General features: G+C 37.4%; 1 protein-coding gene across 3 annotated transcripts in view; it reads left to right on the top strand.

Moving 5' to 3' along the window:
- Nucleotides 1–5,021, top strand: part of LOC139934853 (uncharacterized) — a 107,722-nt gene extending 102,701 nt beyond the window's left edge. For all 3 annotated transcript variants that reach the window (XM_071929260.1, XM_071929261.1, XM_071929262.1), the window contains exon 33: nucleotides 3,182–5,021. The gene's annotated coding sequence lies outside the window, so the exon portion shown is untranslated. The remainder of the gene's footprint in view (nucleotides 1–3,181) is intronic.
- Nucleotides 5,022–6,000: the final 979 nt, after the last annotated feature.

A 6,000-nucleotide genomic window follows, 5' to 3' on the forward strand; every position in this document is an offset into this window, starting at 1 on the left:
ACCTAAAAACTTGTTTTCCCAATCATTGTCATTCCCTGCTTCGTACATGTTTAATGAACATACAGATGGCAGCTCAGCATATGAACAAATTGATGTGCAAGAACATTAGCGGGGAACCTTTTTTTGCCAATAATCAGGCATAATATTCTGCCTACTTTCTGATCGAGTGCTTTGCCCAGGCAAAATCTGAAATACTGTGTTGAAGTATCTAGACTTAAATGTACATTAGCATACACCATGTGCGCATAAAGGACCAAATATCATGGTCCAGCAGAGGGCACTGGTCAAAAGTTTTGCGCAAAAAGCCAGTCACTGCTTGTGCATAAAACCTTAAGAGAAATAAATAACTACACAAAATTTAAACTATTTCTGATTTTTTTCACTGAACATCATAAAAAGCCTGCATTCTACTTTATTTGAGTGCAATCTCCTTTTTACATTGTATCGTTTGCAGGGGTCTGGTTTTACACATCTCTTGATGACAGTTTTTATACTTTTGTTTTAACCTCGACAGCCCCTGTACAACTTGTAACTATTGTGTATGTCTAAAGATTTGATATAATATTAAATAATTTTCTCTCAAGATGTCATCTCTGCCCCTTCCTCTGCCACGGCAATGCTTCACATCTGTACTCCACTGACTACTTCTTCAAAATATTGTTAGAAAAAAATGGGCATCTTTTATTTACTAAGTTTATTATTAAGTTATATTGACAACCTTAAGTTCCCCCTTCTTATGCCAAATCTGTGAAACGGTGGCACTAGAAAACACCCATAAAGGGCTTGTGAACATAGCAGACATGTTTACTCCACTCCAAGTTCTCTCAACTCACATGGCCCCTTTTCCAATCCCTCTCACAATCTTGCCTCACAATGTTAAATCGCCAATAATATACATCAGTGGATCCTCCCCCCCCCCTTCCTAAACAAACACAACATTTAGACAAATTCACTCTTCACATTTCACTCGGTGGATCTCCATCAATTCTCCGGTTGGATTTATACGCTCCGTCCACGTTGCTAACAACAAGCACTCCCCCCTCGCACATGTCTCGTCTACGGCCAGGACCTTTACAGTATTTGGTTGTCGCCTGCCACAGATCCGAACCATTGGCAGGGTGCCTGGCTGCTCGTGTCTAGACATTGACGGGAGAAAGCTCTCACACTGTACACAGTACTTGTGAGTGATGATTCCCTCTTTGAATTGATGTTTATCTAGTCTGGGCTGCAAACAGAAGCTCCTCTTTACAAGGGGAAGGGGGATAATATTTGTGTTTTCCTTAATTACATCAGATCTTATCCAAGGTTGGAGGGAGGTTGTGTAGGGAGCTTCTTTAGATATTAAACATATTGATTGCAGTACTGATCTTAGTGTTTAAATTATGTAATTGTATGTCTGCTGAATTCCTTGCAAAATACTCAATCATACTTCTCTTTAAGTTGGTATTTAGTAATTCATCATTAGTCAGCAGTGAACTGTGGTAACATTTTAATGGAACAAAAGGCTGCACTGGTTTGTTTCTAAGGGGATAACTTCTTTGCCAATTAAAGGGAAGGTACACTATTGGTAATTGTCGCAGACCATTCTTCTCACTTGGTGTATCTCAACACAAGCATGAAATAAGGCACCTGTGAAAATTTGAGCTAAATTGGTCGTCGAAGTTGCGAGAAAATGATGAGAGAAAGAACTCCCTCGTTGGACGAATTTGTGTGCTTTCAGATAGGAACAAAAGACTTCTAGCTAGAAGTCTTTTATTATTTGAGTGAGAAGTTACCTCTTTCTCAAAATCTATGATACTTCAGAGGGAGCTGTTTCCCACAATGTTTTATACTATCAACAGCTCTCCAATGCTTGTTACCAAGTCAGTTTTTAAGTTAATATTTGTTTTTAGTAACTACAAAATGTGTACCATCCCTTTAACACAGTACTTGATAGCCAACATTGAGGCTAGATGTAGATAGCTCAGCTTGTATATCACCGGTATATTAATCCGTAGGATGCAGGTTCAAGTCTCGCTGTTGTCAATTTTTCTTTTCTTGACCCAAAATTATTTTCAAATTCACTCAGTCAGTTCCCCTTGTGCTTTATCAAAAAAAAAAGTCTTAGGAAAGCAGAAGACAAAATATATCTCCAAGCAAAAAATTTAAATGTCACATATTTTTTCTGTTTCACAGTGTTCTACAAATACCTTGAAAAAAGGTGTGCATCCTGTTTTTAAATTGCCCCCTTCCCCCATAAATAATTCCTTTGTGCCCAACTTATACAGAGAATTGTGTACACTTGATTTGGTTTTTATGTTTCTCACCGAGTAAGTTTTTATGATCATTTAGTTTTGGACTATGTCATCAATCTATGACGCTACCTTTAAAGGCAGTGGACACTATTGGTAATTACTCAAAATAATTATTAGCATAAAACCTTACTTGGTAACAAGTAATGGGGAGAGGTGAGAAACAGCTCCCTCTGAAGTAATGTAGTTTTTCGAGAAAGAAGTAATTTTCCACAAATTTGACTTAGAGACCTCAGATTTAGAATTTGAGGTCTTGAAATCAAGCATCTGAAAGCACACAACTTCGTGTGACCATGGTGCGACAAGTGTATTTTTTTCTTTCATTAATATCTTGCAACTTAAACGACCGATTGAGCTTAAATTTTCACAGGTTTGTTATTTTATGCATATGTTGAGATACACCAATTGTAAAGCCTAGTCTTTGACAACTACCAATAGTGTCCAGTGTCTTTAAGAAGGATTCCTGATAGATTTATTAGGATTAAGTAGAAAAAGTTTGCGGTAAAAGTGCCCTCCTGAAATACAATCAAACATTGTAAAGGATACTTTCAGATGTAACAAACTCTTTAGATTTCGTTTATTGCCAAACAAATTATAAAAAAGTATAGAAATTTGATTTCCACTACCAAATGGGTAAAAAAAACTAACAATATATATTATTCAAAAATACAGAGGTGTAGCATTCATTTAACATTACTTTTGTTTCTCCAGGTCGTGGGTTTGAATCCCATCGAGTGATTTGCCTACGTTGATTTTTCTCACATAATTTTGGAAAGTAATGAGTACACAGTATCGGTGTCAGGGTAAAAACCAAATGATGTTCTTTATCCCTGAAGCAAAACAATATAGTAACATCTGTCGTTTGTTCTTGTTTGTTCTTTTTGATCCAGGTGTTCATGATGCCAGAATCTAATGACAATACTCCTATCCAGATTCAAGACAGTGATGTGTTGACGACCTGGACTACCATTGGCGTCAATTTTGTACTTTCTTCAAAGGAAACAGCAAATTTGTTTGCATACATCATATATGTATATTTTTTATATGAAATATCATTCAGATGTCGCATGTTTAAATCTGAAAGTCTTCTTTGTATAAATTTGCTCATGGTGGCAAAAGACCAATCCATTAAGCTCCGCCCCATTGCGTATTGACCAATCACAACGCAACGAAGGTCCGACACTCAGGTCCGACATGTGTGCGCGTATACTTGGCGCGTGCGGCAGAGTTGTGCAGAAAGACATTGGAGAGCCCCACATGTTCTTGCTCACACGTGCGTCGTGGGCGGAGCCTACTGGATCGATCTATTGTCCAACCTTATTCCTTAGTCAAGAATGCCTGGCATAGTCATATTCCCTGGGATGTTTGAGGGGTTGGCAGTTGTAAATTAAATTGGGATTTTTGTTAGTATAGCTGGCGCTAACATTCCCAGTAAACAGGGAATGATATTTGTTAGGGTGGAATCAGAAGAAACATAAGGCAACTGGGGTCGATTTTACAAAGCTGCTAAGAACTCAAATTTGTTTAGCGAAGAGATACCTTGCCGAGTTGGAATGGGGTACATGTGGTTCTAGCATAAGTGGCCCCAAAATCAGCAAACATTGTGTAAAACTTGCGCGTTGCACTGTATTTATTTATGGGAATAACAGTGTTCGGACCCGGTCTTCACTGCGTGGTAGTGACCTTGGTTGGTAGCTGGCGCTGTTAACGGACCGAGCCGCGCCAGCCACCAACCCTGTCATTACCACGCAGTGAAGACCGGGTCCGAACACTGTTCTTCCAATTGTGTGTCCAATTGTGTGTCCTCATAAACGGGTTGCTGTTAGATTTGGTAGTGGTTTTCCCAGGCGTGTAGCGTATTATTTATTGAACATTAGAGAAAGATATTATATTTATTTGTGAAAAAGCTGAAGGATATATACTAATGAAGGGTCCGAGTATTACAAAGCATTATTGAACAATCGTAAATCTGTAAAAGAGGTTGACTTTGTAAAAGAAATTACTTAAATATTTGTACTTATTAATTGCACAATTCAGATGCTTTGTTTTGTTTTTGAAATATATTTTTTCTAGAGTTTTTCTAGAGTGATAGACACATTTTTTGTTTTTGAGAGAGTTCAAACAAAAGTGTACTTACTTTAAGATACAAAGAAAGTGAAAAAATGAATAAGTAGATTATAGCTAATGAAATAAAATTAAGATTTCAAAATAAATCTTGAAAAGCGTAGAACCTTGTCACACAAGACAGTTTTTACATCAAGGGTATTATTTCTCAGGATTTTTCCCAATTTCAAGATTTTCTGAAAGTATCTGTGAGCCTTTAAAGTTTCTTGAAAGAAATATAGCAGTCACCAAAGGAAGACAGAAAGAAAGAAATTGTCCTCATCATGTTTAAACTTGTCGTTTTGTGTTTCGGATGATTGATGCTCAGAGTCTGTAAACCTTCTGAATTGTAAATGTCTTGGAAGTTCCAGGTTTAGAACAAGGGGTCATTTTTAGGAATGTTACACTCGTCAAATCTCATCACTGTTTTGGCATCTGTAAGAAGGAAACACTTTAGTTGCACAACAAACAGTTTTCAAACAGTGTCAGGCTGTCCCAAAGAAGATGATGTGGAAGTTTAAAGGAACACAATGCCTTGGATCGGTCGAGTTGGTCTTTGAAAAGCGTTTGTAACCGTTTGTAATAAAATGCACGTGGTTAGAAAGATGTTTTAAAAGTAGAATACAATAATCCACACAAATTTGCCTCGAAATTGCATAATTTGCCTTTTACTTTGCGAACTATCACAGTCGGCTCATAAATGACCGCCGTGTTAGTCGACAAGGTAAAAGGAAAACCACGCAAATTCGGGTGATACTTGTGTGGATCATTGTATTCTACTTTAAAAATATCTTTCTAATCATATGTATTTTAAAACAAACGATTATAAACGCTTTTCAAACCCCAACTCGTTCGATTCAAGGCAACATGTTCCTTTAAATGGGGATGTGTTTTTCTTCTTGGAGATTGCCTGGAAAATGCTTCATGTGACATGGTCCTTAAAGGGAGGGTATACTTTGGGTACTCCACAAATCAATAACCATAAAAACTTACTTGGTAGGAGCACTGAAGAGCTGTTGATAAACCTTGTTAAAAATGACACCTTTAAAGGAATGTGGTTTTGTGGAAAGAGGTTATTTTTCACCCCAAAGTGTGAATATGAGAAAAGATTTTTAGGGCATCTGAAAGCACACAATGTAACAAGGGTGCTGCGAGTTCTTTCTTCTCAACTGATGACCAATTGAGCCAAAATTTTCACAGGAAGTGTTATTTTATGCATATGTTGGGATACACCAAATGCAGATTTGGGTCTTTGACAATTACTTAAAGTATACCCTGCCTTTAAGACTTAAAAACATTTGTAATATTGTGATATACATGTAATGAAACAGTGCCAAAGTATATTGTTAGGTTTAGCTATGGTGCAGCATTGGTAGATTCTCCAACAAAACTTTAACAAACATTTATTGTGTATTTGATTTGCGGTAACACCATGTGTGTATCTACTTGCCAGGTAGAGTTGTGCTTAGAGAACTGTCTTGCTTTATTCTACCGCCGCGGAGTAGATAATCGGAGGTTCGGGAGACTTCGCAGTTCTGAAAAGAACTGTCCTGCTTTTTAACTGTTACCAGGGCGGATGGTATAGAAAGTAGACTGGACTACTACT

The sequence above is a fragment of the Asterias amurensis genome, chromosome 3 (assembly GCF_032118995.1).
Source record: "Asterias amurensis chromosome 3, ASM3211899v1".
NCBI lineage: Eukaryota > Metazoa > Echinodermata > Asteroidea > Forcipulatida > Asteriidae > Asterias > Asterias amurensis.